Raw genomic sequence first — 24,804 nt, forward strand, 5'->3', positions numbered from 1 at the left:
ATTATAATATAATTACTTAATTGAATAAATAAGTTTAATCTTGTAATTCCCACTTATTCAATTATCTTATGACTTTCTACTCGATTTTTGCCCCTACACTTACTAGTACACCACATCAGATGTATTTTTCAACCACATGTGAAAAGTGGTATAAATATGCAATCTTAATTTGTCAATATTGAAAATCAAATGTCATTTATGAAGTTTTAATTAATCCTAATATTATTTTTGTCCAAAAAAAAAAACTACCAATAATCATTATATGTTTTATAATAGTGAATTCTTCAAATATTTAAAAAAAAATCAAGCAAATTAAAAATACCTTCCATCAGATGATGTAATTTGGTTTTTCATTTTAAAGATTCTCTAGAAGGAGCATCATATTTATACCCCAAGAATGTGTATATGAGCACCTTATTTATTAAAAAATAATAATTTTAAAAATAATTCTTAACACTTTTTCTCAATTTTTTTATATTCTTTAATTTCTTTTTTTTTGTTAATTTCAATAATTTTATTTTATCTTTTCTTGTTCACATAATTTTTTGGATTTTTTTTTACTTTAACAAATTTTTTTATTTTTTATTTTTTAAATATAAAAAATATAGAAAAATATGATTATAAGTTGAAAAAAATATATGATATAATAATTTAAAAAAAAAAAACAAGGTGTATTAAATTAAATTTAAATTTTGAGGTGCAAGGCCAAACAGAGAGGGAGCGGAAAAGTCAAGAAGCGCGAGAACCATGAAGAGTTCCTACAGGCTACTGGAGAGTCCCCGCGAAACCGTTCCGGCTCACTGAATAAACTTGAGTACCCAAATTGCCCTTGCCTTTGCAATGTTACTTAACGCAACACATAAAGTGCTCTTCGCTCTCTTGATCGCTGAAATTTTGTTTGGCATTTTACGTAATCCCGAATCGATTTTCTTCGCTCTGTACTGCTCTGGTTCGGTTCAGATAAGTTGATCGGAATCAATGGCGGATGTTCACACGGGAGAGACTGAAACATTTGCTTTTCAGGCTGAGATCAACCAGCTTCTTAGCTTGATCATCAACACTTTCTACAGCAACAAGGAGATTTTCCTTCGTGAACTTATCAGCAATGCTTCTGATGTAAGTAAATTACTGTATACACTTTTTCTCTATTGTTTTAGTCGAACATTTTTTTGTTTTGTATGCACGGATCGATTTAGGAGATAGACTTTTCATATCTGTATGTATGTTATTTATACATGTGAGGCAATGCCGGTTGACATTGATTATCTAAAAAAAAATCTTGATTTTGTTTGCTTCTAATGTTATTACTTAAGAATATTGGATCTGTAACTGAATGTATATAGGTAACTGAATGTATATAGGTATGGTATGAAATTTCTCAGTAGATATATACAGTAGTGAAGAGCTATCTTTGAAGATAGTGATTTGGTGTTTTCAAAAAAAAAAAAAAAACACACACACACACACGTAGAGAGAGATACTATCCAAAACTGTAATGGCATTTTGATTGTGATTATGAGTGATTAGGGATGAGTGAGTGAGGAAGGGACTTGAGGAATTTGTTTTTGTTTTTGTTTTTTTTTCCTGATCTTACCGTTTGGATCTTTTGAAGTGAGATTGGTATATATTGCGGAAATGAAGAAAACAGAGAAAAATCTTTATTGATTGTGAAAAATGTGTTTTATGAATACATGAGAGAGTACATCTATATATATGAGGTTAACTAACTTAACCGACCTGCCTAACATACTAACTATAGTAATGAAAAAACAAATGAACTACAACTAATGGCTAAGTGTAACTAATTTACAACTAATACACTTAACTAACAAATGAAGGCAAACCAAATTCTTGTTACCCCCCCCCCCCCCCCCCCCCCCCTTTCTCTCAAGGTGGACTGTATAGATTATATACAGACAACTTGTGTATATGGGAAGTAGTAAATGCATCAGCAAGTTGGAGGTTGCTGGAGACAGGTATGAGCCGAATAGTTGAGTTGTTAATCTTGTCACGAATGAAGTGACAGTCAAGTTCGATGTGTTTAGTCCGCTCATGAAATGTGGGATTGTTAGCAATGTGTATTGCTGACTGATTGTCGCAATAAATGAAAGCTGGTGTGGTTTGAGGCAGGTTCAAGTCTGTGAGGAGGTACTGAAGCCATGTTATCTCGCTTGTAGTTGCTGCAAGTGCTCTGTATTCTGCCTCAACAGAACTTTTGGAAATGGTGGGTTGTTTCTTAGTTTTCCATGAGACTAGGCAATCTCCTATGAAGATGCAGAAACCAGTTGTGGAACGTCTCGTGATGGGGCAGGAAGCCCAATCTGAATCAGAGAAGCCTCGGAGATGTAGTGACGAGTGGGGTGAATAAAGAAGACCTTGTCCTGGACTCCCTTTGAGGTATCGAAGTAGGTGGTTAAGGGCCTGCAAGTGAGTGCTTCGAGGATTAGACATGAATTGGCTGAGACAGTTCACTGCATATGTGATGTCGGGCCTCGATAAGGTCAGGTATAATAGCTTGCCAATGAGCTGACGGTATGAGGAAGGATTAGTGAGGGGCTCTCCTTGCTGGTCATCTAGTTTTGTCCGTGGATCAATGGGCGTTTTAGCAGGTTTACATCCTGCATAACCTGTATATTCGAGTAATTGGATGGTGTACTTTTGTTGAGAGAGAAATAGGCCATCTTTTCCATTGGCTATCTCGAAACCCAGAAAGTAATGTAAAGGTCCAAGAGCCTTGAGCTTAAATTTCTGATGTAGAGATGCTTGGAGCTGATGTAGTGCATCAAGATTGGGTCCAGTTAGAATAATGTCGTCGACATAAACGAGCAGGGCAATGAATTGATCGTCTGTGCCTCGTGTGAAGAGAGTATAATCGGCCTGAGATTGCTTAAAACCTTCTTGAAGCAAGGCATCAGAGAGCTTTTTGTACCATTGCCTTGATGATTGGCGAAGTCCATATATTGACTTGTGAAGTTTGCATACCAGGTTAGAATCTGTAGAGAAAGAAGATGGCAAAGTTAGTCCTGGTGGCAATTGCATATAGACCTCTTCAGTGAGGTCACCATTTAAGATAGCATTGTTAATGTCAATTTGTAACATATGCCATTGTTGCACCGTAGAAACAGCAATGAGTAATTTAAATGTGACCATTTTGGCCACTGGAGAGAATGTGTCAAAGAATTCAAGGCCTTCTTGTTGTGTATATCCTTGAGCTACAAGTCGAGCTTTATGTCGTTCTATGGACCCATCACTGTTAAATTTTATTTTGTATACCCAACGGCAACCGATTGCTCTCTTGCCAGGTGGGAGAGGCACAACAGACCATGTGTTGTTGTTCCTAAGAGCAGTGAGTTATGTGTCCATGGCATCGAGCCACTGCTTGAATTGCATAGCTTGTTTGTAAGTCTGTGGTTCCTTCTGTGAAGTAACTGCAAGGACAATAGCTTTGTAAGAATTAGATAGACGGGTGTAAGAAAGGAATTTAGTGATAGGATGGGGAGTAGAAGATTGATCTTGAATGGAAGAGTAACATTCAAAATCTTTGAGGTAGCTTGGTTGTTTAGTGGGTCTGCTCGTCCGTCTAGGTGCCACTAGAGGTTCCTCGGGTGGAATGTGGATGGGATCAATTGATGATGGAGGCATGCTTGCAGTAGGTGATGTTGAGGCATCATCATTTTGTGAAGGTGAACTTGATTCTGCAGGGTTAGTGTGATGTGTAGGATAATCATCAATAGGTGTGTTAGTCACAACAGAAGAGGGTAACACAAGTTCTGTAAAAGGATCAACATTAGTGACATCTTCATGCAGTTTATGAAAAGGATAGATGGTTTCATGAAAGACAACATTACTGGATATGAAAAATTGTTTGGAGTTGATGTCATAAAGCCTATAACCTTTCACACCCTGAGGGTATCCCATAAAGACACAGGGTCTAGCTCTCAGAGCAAATTTAGTTCTATGAGCTGTGAGGGTAGAAGCAAAAACTAAACAGCCAAAGTTCCTTAGATAAGCATAGTCAGGTTCTTTTTGGAACAGAAGTTCATAAGGAGATTTATTTTGCAAATTAGGAGTAGGGATTTGATTGATGAGGAAAGCAGCAGTCATGACACATTCAGTCCAAAAACGAATTGGTATATGAGCTTGAAAATAAAGAGCCTTGGCAACATTCAACAAATGCTGATGCTTTCTCTCAGCAACAACATTTTGTTCAGAGGTTTCAACACAAGTGTAATCATGTAATATTCCATGTGCCTGGAACAAGTCCTTGAAAACAAGTTCAAGGGCATTATCAAATCTAAACCTTTTAAACATACAGTGAAATTGATTTTGAACATAAGACATAAATTGAGGGATAATACCTAGTGCATCAGATTTTTGTTTCAAGAGGTAAAGCCATGTAAATCTTGAATGGTCATCAACTAAAGTGAGAAAAAATCTGTGTCCAGAATGAGAAGTAATGTGGTAGGGACCCCAAATATCACAATGTATTAGATCAAAAATATTAGAAGCAAAATTATTGTTGCTAGAAAAAGGAAGTTTTCTTTGTTTAGCCAGAGGACAAATATAACAGGTAAAGCCATGTAAATCTTGAATGGTCATCAACTAAAGTGAGAAAAAATCTGTGTCCAGAATGAAAAGTAATGTGGTAGGGACCCCAAATATCACAATGTATTAGATCAAAAATATGAGAAGCAAAATTATTGTTGCTAGAAAAAGGAAGTTTTCTTTGTTTAGCCAGAGGACAAATATAACAGGGAGAAACCTTGTGTAAATTTGCACTGTTACAACTCAGTTTATTGCTAAGTAAATGCAAGAAATTATTAGAAAGGTGTTCAAGCCGAGAGTGCCAAACATCAGCACTGATGGAGAGAATTGGAGAATCAGTAGGCGAGGAATCCAATATGTATAGACCATTCTTGGATTTACCTCTGCCACTCATTCACTTGTGGATAATGTCCTGTATGATGAAGTGGTCAGTGAAGAATGTAACATAAAGAGAATTGTGGTCAGTTAAGCAATTAACAGATATGATGTTGTATTGAAAAGTGAGTACATATAAAACATCATTTAGCATCAGGTGTGGGGTAACAGCAACAGATCCACATTTATTGACCAATAATTTGTCATTGTTAGGCAATAAGAGCCTAGTGGGAGTGACAGTGCAAAGAAACTGAAAGAGTTTAAGATCAGAAAAAATGTGTCTTGTTGCTCCTGAATCCAATATCCAGGAGCCATTCACAGGAAAGGAAGACACATTGGAGAGTACGATACCCGTGGATGTGCTAGGGTCGGATGAGTGCACACCAGTTTGTTGCACAACAAGAAGGTTCAAAAGTTGTTGGTACTGTGTTGAGGTGAGTTGAGGTAGTAGGGTGGGATTGTCACCAGATGAAGTTCCAGTGTCAGTACTGGTGTGAACTTGGTTGGCCATAGCATCTTTTCCTTTGTTGTTCTTGTTATAACCAGGTGGGTAGCCATGTAACTTGTAACATTTTTCGATGGTGTGACCAAGAATATTGTAATGAGTGCAGAAAGGCCTGTTCCTCTTTTGGGGATACGATTTGTGTCCAATTGAATCAGGTTTGTTCGAGGTGTTCTTGTCTCCGTGAAAGGCAAAGGCCATGCTTGGATTTTGTTCAACAGCAGCAGTTGAGTGCTGTCGTTGGTTTTCCTCCTGTGTAACCAAATGAAAGACTCGATTGACCTCAGGTAGAGGATCCATGAGGAGGATGCTACTCCTGACTTGTGAGTAAGAATCAGAGAGTCCCATCAGAAATGACATGATATACTCCATGTGGTGGTGTTCTTGGAGCTTCTTGACACCACCACTGTAATGCCCTACTACCTTAGAGCCGTTACTAAGTGAGTTTAAAATATGCAATTAACTCGCTAAGCGAGGTTTAGAGAAGAAAAGTGTGATTTAAGAAAAAAGACAAGGCTGTAATCTTTAAAAGTACTCTATTTCATTAAAAGTTCAAGAGTTTAACATTCAGGATCCCAGAACTCAGTTTATAAAATATTTACAACTCAAAACAAGTTTATAAGTAAATAACCATCAAAACTAGGGTTTGTACAGCCATTCCTCAAAAATATCCCCAACCAAAGCAGTCGGGCAGGCCAAACATGTACGCGTCGCCCCCACGCTCTCCGTACTCATGGCTGGTTGACTTTCTCTTTGCCCTTACCTGCAACGCAGAGCACCCGTGAGCCTAAGCCCAGCAAGAAAACTCAAACAATACATAAGATATGCATAATATACAGTCATTACAGCAGATAGCTCATATCTAATTAGACAGTCCATAAAATCTAACACATACACGGCCATGCCGTCCCAGAAGCGTTACCAAGGCCTGGGATCTCAGTCTACACCGTAAGGATATCCCATGTATCCATTGGGATCTCACCCTAACCACGAGCACTCCATGTGCTAAGTGGTATTCCCAGCCCTACTGCCATTCTTGGCCTTCACCGTTCCCGGCCCTTCGCCGATCATTCTGCTGTTGCCACATTTAGCATTCTCAAATAACAATCAAATATATAATCATTTATCTTAAGCTATTTCCTAACAATAATACAATTTAGGGCCGCGCCCTACAACAATACTATGGGCCCAAGCCCTGCTCTACAGGTGCTACAGTTCTCTTACCTGTACCCCGAGCCTTCCGATGCACCAAGGTCACAAGCACAGTCCTCTATCCCGAGCCTCTCCGAAAACCTAGTCACAACACAAATAAAACACCATTTAATGCTAACCAATCCAAAATCACTTCCCGGGGCCAATCCCACACTCTCAGAATCCCCAAATCCCTAAAACAATATGTCGGAAACATCCCCCGACCCCCGGAGAAAAAGCTCAAAATTGCAAAACACCATGTTCTGAAAATGGCCTAGCGTCGCGGCGCTGCCCTAGAGGGTCGCGGCGCCCAGTAAGTCAGAGAGCTTCCCCTGCTCAGAAACAGCCTTGATAACTCTATAAAATAGAGTTATTTTACCACTTTTTATGTGCTATTTGTTGCTTAATCCTTGAGTTTTTAATTGATTTATCAAGTTTTTAAGTGATTTTGAATTTATTAGGTTAATTTTGATTTTTATATATTTTTGTGTGTTTTTATAGTATATTATTGAAAAATGTTATAGTTTAATTATTTAAAAATAATATTGTTAAGTTAGGAGTAAAAAGATGCAATTTTGAGCTTGAATGTTTAAGAAAATTAAGTTTTAATTAATATTTTCATGTAACTTTTGGTTGTATATTTTATTATTGAAAATATTTAATTTTAATTTAATTTATGTTTGTTTTATAGGGAATTTGTTGTATTTTATTTGCTCTTGAAAAGCAATAAAAATGAAAGAACTATGACAATTTTCAAGAAAGAAAGGAAGAAAATGGCAATTTTGAGAACTAGAGCTCCACAAGCCCAGAAGCTTCAGGCCCAAGCCCAGCCGCGGCCCACCTGCCCTCCTCACCAGCCATCACGCCTCCTGTCTCCAACTCATCAGCATCAGCATCAACATATGCACATATGCATATATCCTTTCTTCCAGCAAGTGCCTCACCAACGTGGGCCAGCCTAACATTCAGCAAGGCCCACTTTCATTGCTGCCTCTCCACCAACTTGGGCCCAGCTCCAAAAAGGCCAAACATTCAGCTGCTGCCATTTCCTCCAAAACAGCCACAAAAAGACCCAAAAATCACATTTTCATTCCCAATATTTTTTACTTAAATATCAATTCACTATTCCCTATTTTTCTTACCTAAATAAACATTCCTAATTTATTTTTTACCCTAGCTTTTCACTAATCTTTTACCCAACCAAACATTTCATCTTTCCAATACTCTTACACTTACTCTATTTATCCTACTACTTCCCAACACAATTAAATTAATCAATTTATTTATTTTAATTTGATTAATTTAATTTCCATATTTTGCCTATAAAAGAGTCTTGTAAGACCATTTGGGGAGCTCTTCTTCTTCATTTTTTTTCAACCTCTTCTACACTCCATATTTCTCTCTTCTTTTCACTATTTTCTATCTACCATTTTCATCTTTTGAAGAGCATGTCAAGTATGTTATTTTGTAATTTTTATCTAGTTATGAGCTTCTAATCTTTTTCAAAGGTTATTAAGATGATGATGAAGCAAAATGTAACTAGATAGTATTTTTTATTGTATGTTGATTTCCCATTTGTGTAACATTGTTTATGGATTTTTCTATCAAGGATATGCATTTTTCATCTAGTGTTGATTGTTAAAGCATATTACACTTAGTTCTTCATTATGCAAAAATATGATATTCTTTTATTAAATGTTTTTCATTAAATTGTCCACATCTAATTCTTAGAGCATAAGTATCATATTTTGCCTAAACATAATCTCTTTGATTTTTTGTAGTTTCTTTAGGTTGTAACACAACTAATGCTTAGAAATTATATCTTATATAAGTGAAGAAAAATCCTACCTTTTTGAAAGAGTAACTTGTGCTTGAATAGAAAATATATTTTGAAAAAATTATTTAGTGTGATTTATTTCAACTATATCAAAACTTGGGAATCAATATACTTATGAATATTATTGAACTTGCATTTTGTGGATTCTAAAATCTTAATAATCTTATTTTATATATCTCATTTGAAAACCATTTTTCTATTTAATCTTAAATATTTTTATTACTTGTCTTTTATTTTTCTAAAACAAAATCTCATCAAATATTTGGAACTAGGTTAGAATATTATTGCTTTGTTTGAAATAGTTTCTTTTGATGTTAGTCAACTCCCATGGGTTCGACCTCGTACTTACATGAACATTATATTCCGAAACGACTTGTGCACTTGCGAGTTTAAATATTAAAACACCCTCTTTAGGGATCAACGCCTCGCGTCGCGGCGCCCAAGAACAGGGCCGCGACGCTCCTTCGCGAACCCAGAAATCTGGGTTTTCCCTTACATTTTCCCTGAGCCAAAACACTCCCAATTCAACCCCAATGCACACCCAAACCCCAAAATCAATCCAAATCCCCAAATAATACATCTATCAACCTATAAACACCACCAACAAGCTCAAACACACAATCACACCCAACATTCACACTTGAGTTTCAGATTTCAAACACTTAAACCAAAACTTGAGAGAAGTGCAAATAAGACTTCTAGACTCTTAAACCATAATAGTTATGAGATTTCAAACATGTTTAATACTCTTACCTTAATCAAGAACTCCACTTGAGCTTCCTCCAATCCCAGCTTTAAACCAAATCCCTCTTGATAAACTAGCTGAATCCTCATGCAAACCCAGCCATGATTATCTTTCAATTTTCATTCTTGTCTTCTAAAATCAAGCTCAAAACTTAACAAAACAAGGGATAAATTCTTACCTCTGAGTAATCCTTGACCTGAGTTTGATTTCACACCCTTAAGCTCTTCATTAGCCTCAAAGAACTCAGCTCACTTCCTCTTCCACTTTGCCTTCTAGGTTCTTAGTTTTTTCCCTTTCCTTCTTGATTTCTCTAGCCCTCCAAACTTGGTTTCAGTCATACTTAGCATAAAGTATCGTGTATATCCACTTCCCTCAGCCAAAGCTATCTAAACCTCTGCCAAAAGACCATCTTATCCCTCCATTAAAATCCCTTCCTAACTAAACCTCAAGGACACTCTTGTCCTTTCACCTATATTACAATTTTACCATTTCTCCATCTGAATTTGTTAATCTCAGCAGTTACTAACGGTTACACAAGTTACCAGATTACCAGTTACCATTAACTCACAAGAACTAAATTTACAAAATCCCCAAAATACCCCTAGGCTCCTCCTGAGCCGGGTATTTAATCCCATTGTGACTTTTAGACTAGTTAGCTCCTTTGGACCGTCTCGGTACGTGCATCACACTGATATCACCACACTCACGTGGTACAAATCATACAATACAATTATCGTATTTATACCCTCAACGAGCTAAAATGACCAATTTACCCCTATCATGCAAACGGGGCCCACATGCATATTTTTATCACCTAAACATGCATTCTAATCACATATTCATTTAAATTCATATATTATTATATTAATTCACTTATTGCCCTCCAGGCACGCTAATCAAGGTCCTAAACCTTATTAGCAACTTAGGGTGCTACAACCACAGGTGCAACCATTGCAGATGCAAGAAGGACGATAGTGAGACAATTGTTCCCAAATTGTCTTCAGCTTAGTGAAGTACATGCTGACTCCCTGGTTGTCTTGTTTGAGGTTCATCAAACCTTTTCTCAAATTGTATATGTGCGGTCCATTCTTTTGATGGAAACGAACCTTTAGATCATTCCATATAGCTGCAGCAGATTCATACAAAATACTAGAGGAAACTTCTTTAGAGCAGAATTCAAGATCCAAGATATGACAATGTTGTTATTTCTAGTCCAGGAATTACACAAAATAGGTTTAGTAGGTAAAGGTTTAGGGATCGAACCATCCAAGAACTCGAGTTTGTTCTTGACTGAAATCGCCAATTGCATTGCTCTACTCCACGACATGTAATTGTCTTGACCAGTGAGGAGTTGAGACACCAGAATGTTACCTGGATTATCGGCATGGTGGAGGTAATAAGGATTAGAAGGATCTTCAAGGGGATTCCTATGCTGGATCACCTGAAGAGTTTGATTGCTTTGCACGACCGGATTCGCAGGTTCCCTGAGCACGGACTGGGCAGAGTTGTCACCGATTGTAGCAGGAGTCGATTGATCATCATTAGACATCTTTGGATTGAAGAGAGATCAGGTTAAGAACACTGATCAGAAAAACAGAGTGCAGAAAACGCAGAGCAAGGATAAACACCAACTCTGGTGAGAAGATCGCCGGAGAAGAAGAGAACACGACGATGGTGAAGAAGACTCAAGATCGGGGGAAAGCTTTCTTTCCCGCTCTGATACCATATTGCGGAAATGAAGAAAACAGAGAGAAATATTTATTGATTGTGAAAAATGTGTTTTATGAATACATGAGAGAGTACATCTATATATATGAGGTTAACTAACTTAACCGACCTGCCTAACATACTAGCTATAGTAATGGAAAAACAATATAGCTAAACTAACACTAACTACAACTAACGGCTAACTGTAGCTAATTTACAACTAATACACTTAACTGACAAATGAAGGCAAACCAAATTCTTGTTACTAACAAGGTATATGATATTTTTGATTTGGTAGGCATTGGATATGATCAGGTTTGAAAGCTTGACGGACAAGAGCAAGCTTGATGCTCAGCCTGAGCTTTTCATTAGGATTGTCACTGACAAGGCTAACAAGACCCTCTCCATTATTGACAGTGGTATTGGCATGACCAAAGCATGTAATATAATTTGCTATCCAATTTATTTTTATCATCGGTGCAATTAAATTTAAATTTAATAGTTCAGGGGTTCTAATTGAATTTCAATATGTTTGGCCCGTATTAGCTTTGGTGAACAATTTGGGTACCATTGCAAGGTCTGGTACCAGGGAGTTCCTGGAGGCACTTCAGGCTGGAGCTGATGTTAGCATGATTGGCCAATTTGGTGTTGGATTTTACTCATCTTACTTAGTTGCTGAGAAAGTCATTGTTACAACCAAGCACAATGACGATGAACAATATGTTTGGGAATCCCAGGTTGGCGGGTCTTTCACAGTGACCTGAGATGTTAATGGAGAGCCATTGGGGAGAGGAACTAAGATCACACTATTCCTCAAGGATGACCAGGTAAGGATTGAACTGTTGGATTAGCTTATACAGGATCTTTATTTATTTTCATGTATATCTAATATTAAACAAATTAATACAAGATAGCCTAAAACATGTTTCTAAAATTGAATTCATTGAGAAACAAATAATATAATACTTACAGTATATGCAGCGGAATTAAGAGTCCTTCCTTCAGTTTCTCTAACTCTTGTATCCTTTCTGTCGCAGAGTATTATCAAGAAACTGAACCGATCTTCTATTTTCTTCACGATCTTCCAATGTATCCTTAGAACCACCTAGACTAGTGTGGGCAATTCTCAACACATGAGATAGATATAGAGAGAAGAAGAGAAAATAACAAAGAGGCTTAGAAAAGGACTTGTGTTTAGAGAGAATCTAAAACTATCAGAAAATTTGACGTGTGACTTATCTGTCGTCTCTAAAATCTTCTCTCTAAGCACTCCTTTTATAGACTCAATTAGGCCATTTAATTTAATTAAAAAATCAATAAAATATCAGCCATTTTGAAGCCCTAGGTCGAAATTATCATGGGTTATAGGCCCGTGAAATTTCCCATTTGATTATAAGCCCATTGGACTTAAAATCAAGGCCTGTATTATTTTCTATTGATTTAATTAATTAAATCCTTTATCAAATTAATTATTTATAATTTGAACCTTGATTTAAATTTATCTATTAATTTAGATACCAATTTATCTTAATTAATAAATCTGCCATAATTTCTCTTTTCTTCTCAAAATTACACAACTATGTGAAACTATCCAAAATTGACTTGGTCAACTTTGATAATTCTAATTGATGATTAAATCAATTAATTGAGACTATCTAGATGATTTTATCCAAGGTACAATGGGGACCATGGGCCTATGAAATCAAGCTCCAATAAGTTATCATAAATCTAACAAATAAATTTACTAACTTATTAATTCCTCGTGACTCCACTATAGACTTGGAATTGCACTCTTGAATTCATAGAACGCTCTATAACAAATATAGATACGCTATTAATTATCCATTGTTACAACCATAATTGTCACTCAATCCTCTATAGACGGTCTACAATGAGATAGGACTAAAATACCGTTTTACCCCTCATTGTATTTTATCCTTAAAACACTTAGTTCCTTGTAAATGATATTTCAGTAAACTAATTTAATTACTGAAATGAGATCTCTATCATTTAACACCTTAAACCAAACTAAAAGGAAACCATCGTTTCACTTCTTCATCAGAAGCTATAGATGTTCATATCTATGATTAACACTCCCACTCAATTATACTACCGAGTTCCCAAGATGTAAGTATGGGCTAGTCCGTAGGGTAAGCTGGTAATGAACAAGTCAAAGAACTCAAATAATACAATCAGTTAGAATACTAACCACTCAGAATTGAGATTGAATTGACCTACAGTCAACTATATGATATGACTAGAATAGATAATAACGGTATGTTTACTTATCTTATCAACTGTCAATATCGGTCCTGTCCGATGTAACAAATACATCCGATCTTATCTACTTTGCTAATGTTTTGGAAAGAACATAACACTGTAATGTGTAAGTAGATCATATCGTAGATTGGCAAGTCAGTGTAAATCCGGTGCACTGACTAATCTTAGGACTAACTTATTTTTGAACATATAATCATATTTATATTCCACTGTGATTATGTCACTATAAATAAGATTAGCTATATGCTCGAGATTTAATAGAAGTTTATATTAAACAAATAATCATGAAAATAAAACATGTGAGCAAAGTGATTGACCAAGTCAAAATAATGATTCCTATTCTTTTATTGATAATAAAATGAGATTACAAAGAATTTGGGTTTTAATTAGGGCATAAAACCCCAACATGAACTTGATTACTGTTACAAATGTAAAATTGTAGAGAAATCTGGTTTAGAACATGCCACTCTTAGATTATTAGATTGCTGCTCTAGTTTGCTGTTGTTGACATAATTTGTGTTTAATTTCCTTTGCAGCTGGAGTACTTGGAGGAAAGAAGAGTGAAGGATCTTATGAAGAAACAGTCTGAGGTCCTTAGCTACCCCATTTACCTATGGACTGAGAACACTACTGAGAAGGAGATTAGTGATGATGAAGATGAAGAATCGAAGGAGGAAGAAGAGGGTGATATCGAGGAAGTTAACAATAAGGAGAAAGAGAAGAAATTGAAGAAGAAGAAGAAGAAAAAGGTTAAGGAGGTGATCCATGAGTGGCAACTGATTAACAAGCAGAAACTTATTTGGTTGAGGAAACCTGAGGAGAACACGAAGGAGGAGTATGTGGCGTTCTACAAGAGCCTCTCCAATGACTGGGAGAATCATCTTGCTGTGAAGCACTTTTCTGTTGAAGGCATCTTGAATTCAAGGCTATCCTTTTCATACCCAAGATAGCATCTGTTTAAAAACAAGCAAAAGATGAACAACATTAAGCTCTATGTTCGTAGGGTGTTCATCGTGGACAAATGCAAGGAGCTCACTCCTAAGTACCTTGGATTCATTAATGGTGTGGTCAATTCTAATGATCTGTCTCTCAACATATTTCGTGAAATGCTTCAACAAAACAAGTTTCTCACAGTAATCAGGAAGAAATTGGTGAAGAAATGCGTTGAGATGTTCAATGAGATTGCTGAAAACAAAGATGATTATGCTACGTTCTATGATGTCTTCTCTGAGAGCATCAAGCTGGGCATCCTTGAGGATAGCCAGAACAAAACGAAGTTGGCTGACTTGCTTAGGTACCACTCAACCAAGAGTGGTGACGAGATGACCAACTTGAAGGACTACATTACAAGGATGAAGGAAGGCCAGAAAGTTATCTACTATATCACTGGTGAAAGCAAGAAAGCAGTAAGAATGTAAAAAAGTGAGAGAGAGAACAAGAGAAAGTTAGAAGCTCAAGATCATGAATAGATCAGATGAGCAAGCCTTTATTTATAAGAGCTGAGTTAGGTACATAGTTACAAAAACAAGAAAAGACTTAGTCAACTGACCAAGAAAGCAATCGACTAAACCGAGAGTACAAGTAGTTAAAACAAAGCTAATTAAATAATCTAATTACTAAGAGGTGCTTTAACAGCCCCCCTTAAATTGGGAGGCCTGGACAAGATAGTCAATGTGAACCGAGCTATAAGGAGGTGTTTTGTGAGTATGTCTGCCACCTGATATATGGATGGAACATACTTGACTGAGAGCTCCTTCTTGTGCACCATATTTCTTATAAAATGGAAGTCCATCTCGATGTGCTTTGTGCAAGCATGAAAGATTGGATTGGAGGCGAGTTGGGCAGCAGAGACATTATCACACCAGATGACAAGTGTAGAAGACAAGGCAAGCTTGAGATCAGCAAACAAAATTTTGTACCAAGTGAGCTCTGTTGCAACATTAGCAAGAGCCCTGAACTCAGACTTTGTACTGCTGCGAGACACCACCTTCTGCTTGGAGGATGACTAAGAAACAATGTTGTCGCCAAGAAAAATGCAGTAGCCGCCAGTGCTGCGCCTATCATCGGGGCTGGAGGCCCAATCAGCATCAATGAAGGCAGCCAAATGAAGAGTGGAGGCAAAGGTGAAAGTGAAGGTGATGCCATGAGATTGAGTGCCATGGAGGTACCTCAAAATGCATTTTACTGTAGACCAATGAGCCAAAGTAGGTGCTTGCATGTATTGGCATGCTCTATTAACGACAAAGGCGATGTCAGGGCAAGTCATGGTTACATATTGAAGAAAGCCTACTATCTGACGATACTCAGTAAGATCGTGGAGGACTACACCATCATTTCGAGAAAGCAACTTGCCAATCGTGCTTGGCGTAGAAGCAGATTTGACATTCAACATGTCAAGGGATCTGAGTATGTCATGAACATACTTTTGTTGACAAAGATGCAGCTGATTGGAAGTTCATGTAACTTCAATACCAAGAAAATAATGAAGAGGTCCAAGATCACCAAGAGCAAACTTATCATGCAAAGCCGAGACAAAATGTTCAATCGTGGAGTGATCACTGCCTGTTATAATGAGATCATCAACATAAATCAATGTGATGATAGTGAACTGAGGGTGATGAAGAATGAACAGCTTTGGCACACGTGAAACCCCAAGAGAGAAGAGCTGAGCTGAGCTGAGCTTAGAAAACCAAGCCCGTGGAGCTTGCTTGAGGCCATAGAGGGCTTTGTTGAGTTTGCACACATAGTGAGGATGAGTAATATTATGAAATCTTGGTGGTTGTGACATATAGACAGTTTCTGAAAGTTCACCATTGAGTAAAGCATTGTGGATGTCGACTTGCCGAATAGCCCAACCTTTGGATAAAGCAAAAGTGAGCACTACGCGGACTGTACCAGGTTTAACCACAGGAGAAAAAGTATCAAAGTAGTCGACTCCGGCAGTTTGAGTGAAGCCTCGAGCAACAAGTTTGGCCTTGTGTCTGTCAATGGTACCGTCCAATTTGTACTTCAATTTAAACAACCATTTGCAGTCAATAACATGAGCCTAAGTAGGACAAGGTACAAGGGTCCAAATGGAGTTCTTGGCTAAGGCAGCAAGTTCCATTTCCATTGCTGTCTTCCAGTGAGAATGACCCAAAGCTTGCTTGTATGATTTTGGAGGTAAGTGATGATCTAATTTGTGATTGCAGAGAATGCTTTAGGCTTTGAGATGCCACTTTTGGCACATGTAACCATAGGGTGATTATTGACTAGAGGAGCAACTTGCAAAGTAGTAACATTTTCCTGAAAAAGTTGGTTAGTCACATGTTGTTGGTCAGGAAGAGATTGAGCGGATATAGGGGGAACAGAATTAGAGGTAGGAAAATGGGAAGAAGAAGGAGAATGAAGGACAAGTGGCAGTGGAAGAATAAGTGAGGGGGAGGGAGGATTAACATGTTGAGAAGGAGGAGAAGGTGAGTTAGGGGTGGCCGAGGGAGAATGAGTTTGGATGGTAGCAATTGGAAGAGGCAAAATGGCTGGTGTGTGAGTGAAGTTAGAAGAAGGAGAAACAGAAGTAGAAGTAGAAGTAGAAGAGGAAGGAAAGGAATGTTCATCAAAGACAACATGTCTGGTGATGTAGAGACGTTTGGTTGAAACATCAAGACAAAGATATCCTTTGTGGGAGGTGCTATAGCCCAAAAATAAACAAGGGGTTGATCTGTACTGGAGCTTGTGTTTGTTGTAAGGTCTTAAGCAAGGGAAACAAAGGCAGCCAAAAGATCGAAAGAGAGAGTAGTTTGGTTGTTTGTTATATAAGACCTGAAAGGGAGATTGATTTTTAAGAACTTTAGTGGGGAGTCTATTGAGGATATAGGCAGTTGTCCTAGAGGCATCAAGCCAGTACCTAAGTGGAAGAGAAGCATGGCAAGAAGAGCAAGGCCTGTCTCAACAACATGTCTGTGTTTTCGTTCCACTCTGCCATTTTGGGCAGAGGTGTGGGAACAGGAAAACCGATGTTGAATGCCACTGGAGGTCAAAAAGGGCAGAAAGGATTTAAATTCCTCAGCGTTGTCAGATTGAAGAACTTTAATAGAGGTGGAAAACTGTTTTTCTACCAAGAGTTTGAACTTATTAAACATAGACAAAGCCTGATCTTTTGTTTGCAAGGCATAGAACCAAGTGAAACGTGAGTAATCATCAATAAAAAGTAGAAAGTAACGAGAGCCATCTGTGGAAATAATAGGGGCAGAACCCCATATGTCAGTGTGAATTAAAGCTAATGGAGAAGAAGCTTGAGAATCTGACAAAATAAAGGGAATGCGATGACTTTTTTCCAATTGACAAAAGCTACAAACATGATTTTTATTATATGTAAATGGATGATTACATTTGTGTAAAACAAAATTGAGAATATCATAATTTACATGCCCAAAACGTGCATGCCAAATGGCTGCAGGGCTTTGAATTACAGAAGAAAAAACAGTTGGAGAAGTAGCGGGTATAGTAGAAGAAAAAGAAGTACAAAGATAAGCACAGGAATTGGATTTATTGCTTGGACAGTGAAGATTTGAGGCTGCTTGTAAAGTGTACAGACCTCTATCAAGAGAACCGCGATGGAGCAGATTCTTCGTATGTAGAGACTTGATTTTGTAATGATCGGAGTAAAATTCAATAAACACATCATTGTCCATACAAAATTTTGAAACAGACAAAAGATTAGATGTCAAGTTAGGAACATGATAAACATTGTGAAGTTGAAAAGAATTGTGCAGAAGTATCAACATGTGATTTACCAATTGAAGAGATGGAAAAAGTGTTACCATTTGCAACAGTTACGGAGTCTGGGCCTGTGTGAGGACTCCCTTGATCAAGAGTCGAAGCAGTTGTAGTGAGATGATGGGAAGTGCCAAAATCGAGCAACAAGGTGTCATCTGTGATAGTATTGGCATTGGAAATCATAGCAGATGCAGGGGAAGAAAAAATGTTGGGGGGGTTTGAAGTTGCGGGAAAATTTGGATCAAACCTTCGGTAGCATCGAAACGCAGTATGGCCAGGGCGTTGACATAGTTGACAGATGACTCGTGGAGCTGAACTCGAGTTTCTTGGAGAAGGACCTCGACTAGAAGAGGAAAAAGACCCAGAGTTGGAATTGGGATTCTGATTTCCACGGCCTTGAGACAGTTTAGACCAAGGTTGAGACCGAGATTTATACGTGGTATTGGCCACCACCGGAGTAGATTCATCAACAGTATGTTGTTGTTCAAGTGTTGACTCATGAGCCAGAAGAAGACTCGTGACATGGTCAAAGGACACAACTTTGGACTTGGATGTAATTAAAACAACAAAGGAGTTATATTCTGCGTTTAAACCAGCAAGAAGATATAGTACCTGGTCTTCTTCAGAGACTTGTTCGGAGCAAGCAGCTAGTTGATTTGCTAAAGCTTTTATCTTCATTATGTAATCAATCATTGAAAGACCCCCTTTCTTGATTGTCTGGATTTGAAGCCGAAGTTGCAGGACTCGTGCATATGAGGTTGAGGAGTAAATTTGACGAAGAGCGGACCAGGGGTGGCGCTCGTAGTGTGTCCGACTATCTGGGACATGAGTTCAGGGGTAAAAGACGAATATAACCAGCTAAGAATTAGTCGATCCTTGCGGCGCCAGGTGACAAACTGAGGATTGAGACCAGCAGTTCCCTTAATCGATTGGGCCGAAGGAGGGTTGGATCCGTCAAGAAAATCTTCGATGCTGTTCGCAAGAACCACATTTTCCATTTGGGCGCTCCACAAAAGGAAGTTGGATCGATCTAATTTGACAGGTAGGGTGTGGTTTAACGCCTGAGACAAAGCAGTAAACTGTTGTTGTTGGGCCGAAAGTGCAGAGGTAGTCGCCGGAGGGACGTTATCGGAAGTGGCAGAATAATCAGACACCATTGGAGAAGATGAAGATCAGAGACGGATTGAGCAGAAGCGTAAAAGACCGAGAAGCCTGATGTAACGTCCCTAAGGTAGGGTACGTTCGCCACATACTCGTAATTCTAGAGTTTACGAGTATGTTAGGCACTTGACCAAAAGAATTAAATAAAATGATACGAAGAAATACAGAAAAATTTAAAACTTTTATATAAACTTATTAGTAGAAATTATTACACGTATAAATACTTTAAATTTAAGGCAGTCATATGAAAACTCTAAACCATTATTGCATTGCTACTGAGTCCGTGCTCCACAAGTTGCTCAACAGCAAAGCCACACCTGGAAAAATATTGGAAAATAACATAATGAGCTAACGCTCAGTAAGCAAATCTCATGCATACACATACACATGAATGTCGTGAGTTTGTAGTGCACATATACTAATATGCTAACTTATATACTTATGCATTTCATTTATTGCTCATGCACTTTCAAACTTTACTTGTATGCTCTTTCTTTTAGTTTCACATTTTTTTATGGGCCCAATATCAGTTGTGCACACTGTTTGATTCGGCCAATGCCTGCAGGGCTTGTTACACATATCATATAGAATCCCATGGGTTCTCCTCTGGCTAGCCATCATCACAGCTAGGCTTATCATAACACTCATTTCATCGTTGTCATAGCTGCCATACTTATTACACATATGGAGGAGAAAGACGGAAACATGGCAAACATATCTGAATGGTCAACTCTGACCTAGCCCACACTAGTGGGCAGCCACTATAAGTCTTATAGACTTCCTTCTTCTTTACTGAACTTACTTGATTGCTTCATCAAAACAGTGGCACCCTTTTTAAACATCTTATTATCACTTTGCTTAAGCCTTGTGTCATTAAAATGTTCACTTCACATAAGACATTTCAAGGCATTTTACAATTTTCCTCATATTTATATGCATGGTCTTATATCACATAATAATGTATCACATAACTGTACATGCCATGCATACATGCTGATGCTGAAATGTCAATGTTCATGTTCATGATTCATGTTTGATGGTATTCAATCAAGGCATTGTATCACATCTCATATAACTCAAAACATCTTTAGTCATAATACATGAAGCTTTGGGTTGGTGGTGTTGTTATACCTTAACGTAGAGCTATGGCTCAGGTCTAAGGTTTCCAGCCTAAAAACTTAAACGCTTCATATATCATAACATATAACAAATCATGAACATAAAGTAATCCACATATCCATCAACATAAGAACACATACTTGCACATAATTCATATCATTCTTAACCAAGTAAGACATCTTTCACATATCACGGAATTCATCAATTACATATCACACAACACCCTTATGGTGTTCATATAATCATTCTTCACATACTTATCATATGCATCATCATCATACCATACTTAACTCATCAGATGTACACAATCAATGTAGTCATGCATCTTACACTTAAGCACAAAATGTGAGATTTACTTACTTTAGGTCCTTAGCTTATTTTATAAAATTGCTCAGCAAGAGTCAATCAATCAAATCCATACAAATCCTATTCAAGGCATATCATTTATTAAATTCTATCAAAATCGTAAGTATACACTATTGATAGTGTATATTAACAATATCATAAACTATATGAATAATAATAATTATTATTATCAACGTAATACAAATAACTCTTCATATAAAACATTGCTCATTTAATAATGTACTCTCATGATAATAATAATAATAATAATAACAACAACAACAACAACAATAATAATTATCATCTATAAATAAACTTATTTCAATAATAATAACAAAATACCTCAATAACAATACATATATGAATGTATATATATTCAAATAGTCATTTTATAAAAGAAATCATATTTTTAACATAAAATTGTAATAATCAATATAATGATAATAATATAAATATAAATATTTATATTATTATTAATTAGTCATAATATCAATTCCAGTGATATAATAGATATACTTTCTCCAAAATTCATTGGTCTTACAAATATCAATAACTGTAAGAAACTAATATTTGATATTATTTTAATATTCAAATATTAATATACAATAATAATGGTTAAATAATAGGTTTACTATAAATCACACTTTTCATATATATATATATATATATGAATCTGTAATCTTGATTTACTTAACAAAATAATAACAATAATAATTAAAATTAATTTATCATAATAATTTCCATATTAATGGAAAATCAATTAAATATGTATTTTTTATAATTTATTTAATATTTAATATTTTCTAGAAAATTGGACAGCACAACGGCTATAAAGTGGACAATTCCAAAATCAAAACCTGTATCAAAAATACATATAATCTCAGACAGCCAGTATAATTACAGAAAAATATTCCATATATCAAGAATATATAATTATATACTATAAATACACATAATAACAATTATTCTAATCAATCACAATTAAATCACAATATATAGGTCAAAGAAATTATACCAAAGTGATCGGGTTCCACAACAAGTCAAACGATGATTTTCTGAGACTCAAAACGTACTTCAAAACCTCGAACACTAAGTTTTGACCGTCGGTCTACGGTGGATCGCGGTGGCTCGTGGTGGGCCCACCACCCAACTATGGTAGATGTAGGAACCAGTTATTGGGTTTTGAAACCCACAACACGAGGAACACGATGGTGGTGACGGATCGGCAAACGGATGCCCGAGGTGGCCAAATCGCAACTTTGAAGTTGCGGGGTGGCCGAACTTAAATCGACCAGTTGAGGTGTTTAATCAGCGAGTGAGCTCTAGATTCCCACGTGGTCGATAGTTCGGAGGCCTCTGAATCCAACGGTCCGGTGCGTGGCTATAAACGGTGATCGCCGGTGGACGTTCAGTGGTCGGGCAGACGCACGCACGAGAGAGAGAGAGAGAGAGAGAGAGAGAGAGAGAGAGATTTTCTGAGGAGAGAGAGAGAGGGGCTCGGGTAAAAAAGAAAGGCTGAAGCCTTTTCTTTTCTTTTTCTTTTTTTTTAATTTATTTTTAAAATTACACTTGGACCCAAAATACTAAAATTCTTTTCAAATAAGCCCTTTAGCAAAACTTTCTTAATTTTATAAAAATCCCCAATTAAAATTATATGACATTTGGGTCCAATACTTGACTACTCAAGTTTCTCTATCTCTAATCTCATTAAAAACATAAAATCATATTTTAAACACTATTTTTCCATTACTATTTCTTAAATTTGTAAACTTGTACATTTTATGTATTAAAACTCTGATTTATAATAAATAAATGTATTATGAAAATGTTGGATATTACACCTGATACCATGTAAGAAAGTGAGAAAGAGAACAAGAGAAAGCGAGAAGCTCAAGATCATGAATAGGTCAGATGAGCAAGCCTTTATTTATAAGAGTTGAGTTAGGTACACAGTTACAAAAACAAGAAAAGACTTAGTCAACTGACCAAGAAAGCAACCGACTAAACCGAGAATACAAGTAGTTAAAACAAAGCTAATTAAATAATCTAACTACTAAGAGGTGCTTTAACAGAGAATTCACCCTTCTTGGAGAGACTTAAGAAGAAAGGCTATGAAGTTCTCTATATGGTTGACGCCATTGATGAGTATGTAATTGGGCAATTAAAGGAGCATGATGGGAAAAAGCTTGTTGCGACAACAAAGGAGGGGCTTAAGTTGGAGGACGCGACAGGGGAAGAGAAGAAGAAAAGGGAGGAAAGGAAGAAGTCGTTTGAGAACCTTTGCAAAACCATTAAAGACATTTTATTCGACGAGGTGGAGAAAGTGGTGGTATCAGACAGGATTGTGGACCCACCTTGCTGTTTGGTCACTGGTGAATATGGTTGGACGGCCAACATGGAAAGAATCATGAAGGCTCAGACTTTAAGGGTTATCAGCATGAGCTCTTACATGTCAAGCAAAAAGACGATGGAAATCAACCTTGACAATGGTATCATGGAGGAGCTGAGAAAATGGGTCGAGGCTGATAAAAATGATAAGTCTGTCAAGGACTTGGTGCTCTTGCTCTTCGAGACTGCCTTACTGACTTTTGGTTTCAGCCTCGATGATCCAAACACATATGTTGCAAGAATCCACAGAATGCTGAAACTTGGTCTAGGCATTGATGAGGATGAAGTCGAGGGTGATGATGTTGAGATGCCACCATTGGAGGAGGATGGAACCGAGGAGAGCAAGATAGAGGAGGTTGACTGAGCCTTGTAAACACTATTTCCCATGTTTTTTTTTTGTTTTGAAAATAAGGTCTTCAAATTTGGAGTGTTAAGTCTAGTTTTGGTTTGGTCCTTTTATAATGCTTACTCTTACTGTTGCGAAAATTATAGCAATTAAAATACGCAAGTATACGTAGCCGCACAAGTAATATAATGTAAAGTGAGATCGACTCCACATGGATTTTAAACTAAATTATTGTAAAATCAACTAAGAACAATTTTAAAATATAAGAACAAAATTAAAGGAATAATTGGGATATGAATCTGACATTTAGTGTGTATATGTAATTTCAATTAAAATAAAATAAAAAAGAACAGGAGAAATTAGTTTGAGAGAAAATCTATATGAACAAGTAGGTCTGGGTGGTTAATCCCCCTATAATTTCTTTCCAGTTGTTATAGCAAAGATTCAGCAATGGTTCAGCAATCGAGCCCATAGTTAATAGATTTCACAAATGCCCAGTAAGCTTTTTCCAAAACCCACTGATAAACGTTTACAACTCAACTCAACACATTCCTGTATTAAATCAGGTTGTACACAGTCATTTAAACACCAAATCTCATGTTACATAAGGCAGCAAAACATCCCTATTTTACCACTAAGATCTACCTAAAAACAAGGTATTTCTCTTGCATCAATTAAGTGGGTTCAACTAGCCTAATTCCTTCCAAAATTAGATCTAGCTAATTAATTGTTACTCATGGCCAGTAAACAACAATCAGTTAACATTAACAACACTTAATTGAACAATGGCACAATTACTACATCCATGCATCGAAACATTACTTCATTATATAGGGTTCATAACCACCCAAATCCTTAGAATATTAGTTCATGTCTGAAATTAGAGGTTCAAAACCAGCAGCAATTAAAGTATCCATGAAGTTTGTTCACAACTTGGATAGAGAGAAAATACAATACAAAATGAAGAAGGGAGAAGAAAAAGTTAGAAGGAATTGTTGTGCTCAATCCCCCTAGTCGTCAGCTCGTGGTCCTCTTCCTCCTCTGTATTCTCTCTGTTTTCTTGCTTTTCTTTCTCTGTACTTCTTTTTTCTCCAAAATGGTGCTAAGAATCAGCTCTCTTCCAAGAATGGGGTTCTCCCTCTATTTCGGCTCCTCCTCTCTTTTCTTAGGGTACTTTCTTTTACCCTAATAGGAAAGTCATTTCCTACTTTGTGCTTCACACGCCACCTCACCCAGCTGACTTAATCCATTAAAATAATTGCCACACAGGCGCTGATGTAATTCATTAAGTCCAGCTGGCTTCTCTCCCCATCATCTGCCTTTTTTTCCTTGGAATGCTATGTGGTTAGCTTACAGCATCTAGATAGCAGGACGCCCAGTTCAGATCTCGTTTCCTTTTTCTCCCAAAATTTTCCTTTTATATTTTTCAGTTTCCTTTCCTGATGAACACAGAACACCAAATTACATAAAACACTTAATAATAATACATTAACATGACTGACTTC

General features: G+C 37.0%; 1 pseudogene; it reads left to right on the forward strand.

The window, feature by feature from the left end:
- Nucleotides 1–978: 978 nt before the first annotated feature.
- LOC133778485 (heat shock protein 83-like) lies at nucleotides 979–23,317 on the forward strand (annotated as a pseudogene).
- Nucleotides 23,318–24,804: the final 1,487 nt, after the last annotated feature.

Source organism: Humulus lupulus, chromosome 5 (assembly GCF_963169125.1).
Source record: "Humulus lupulus chromosome 5, drHumLupu1.1, whole genome shotgun sequence".
Taxonomy (NCBI): domain Eukaryota; kingdom Viridiplantae; phylum Streptophyta; class Magnoliopsida; order Rosales; family Cannabaceae; genus Humulus; species Humulus lupulus.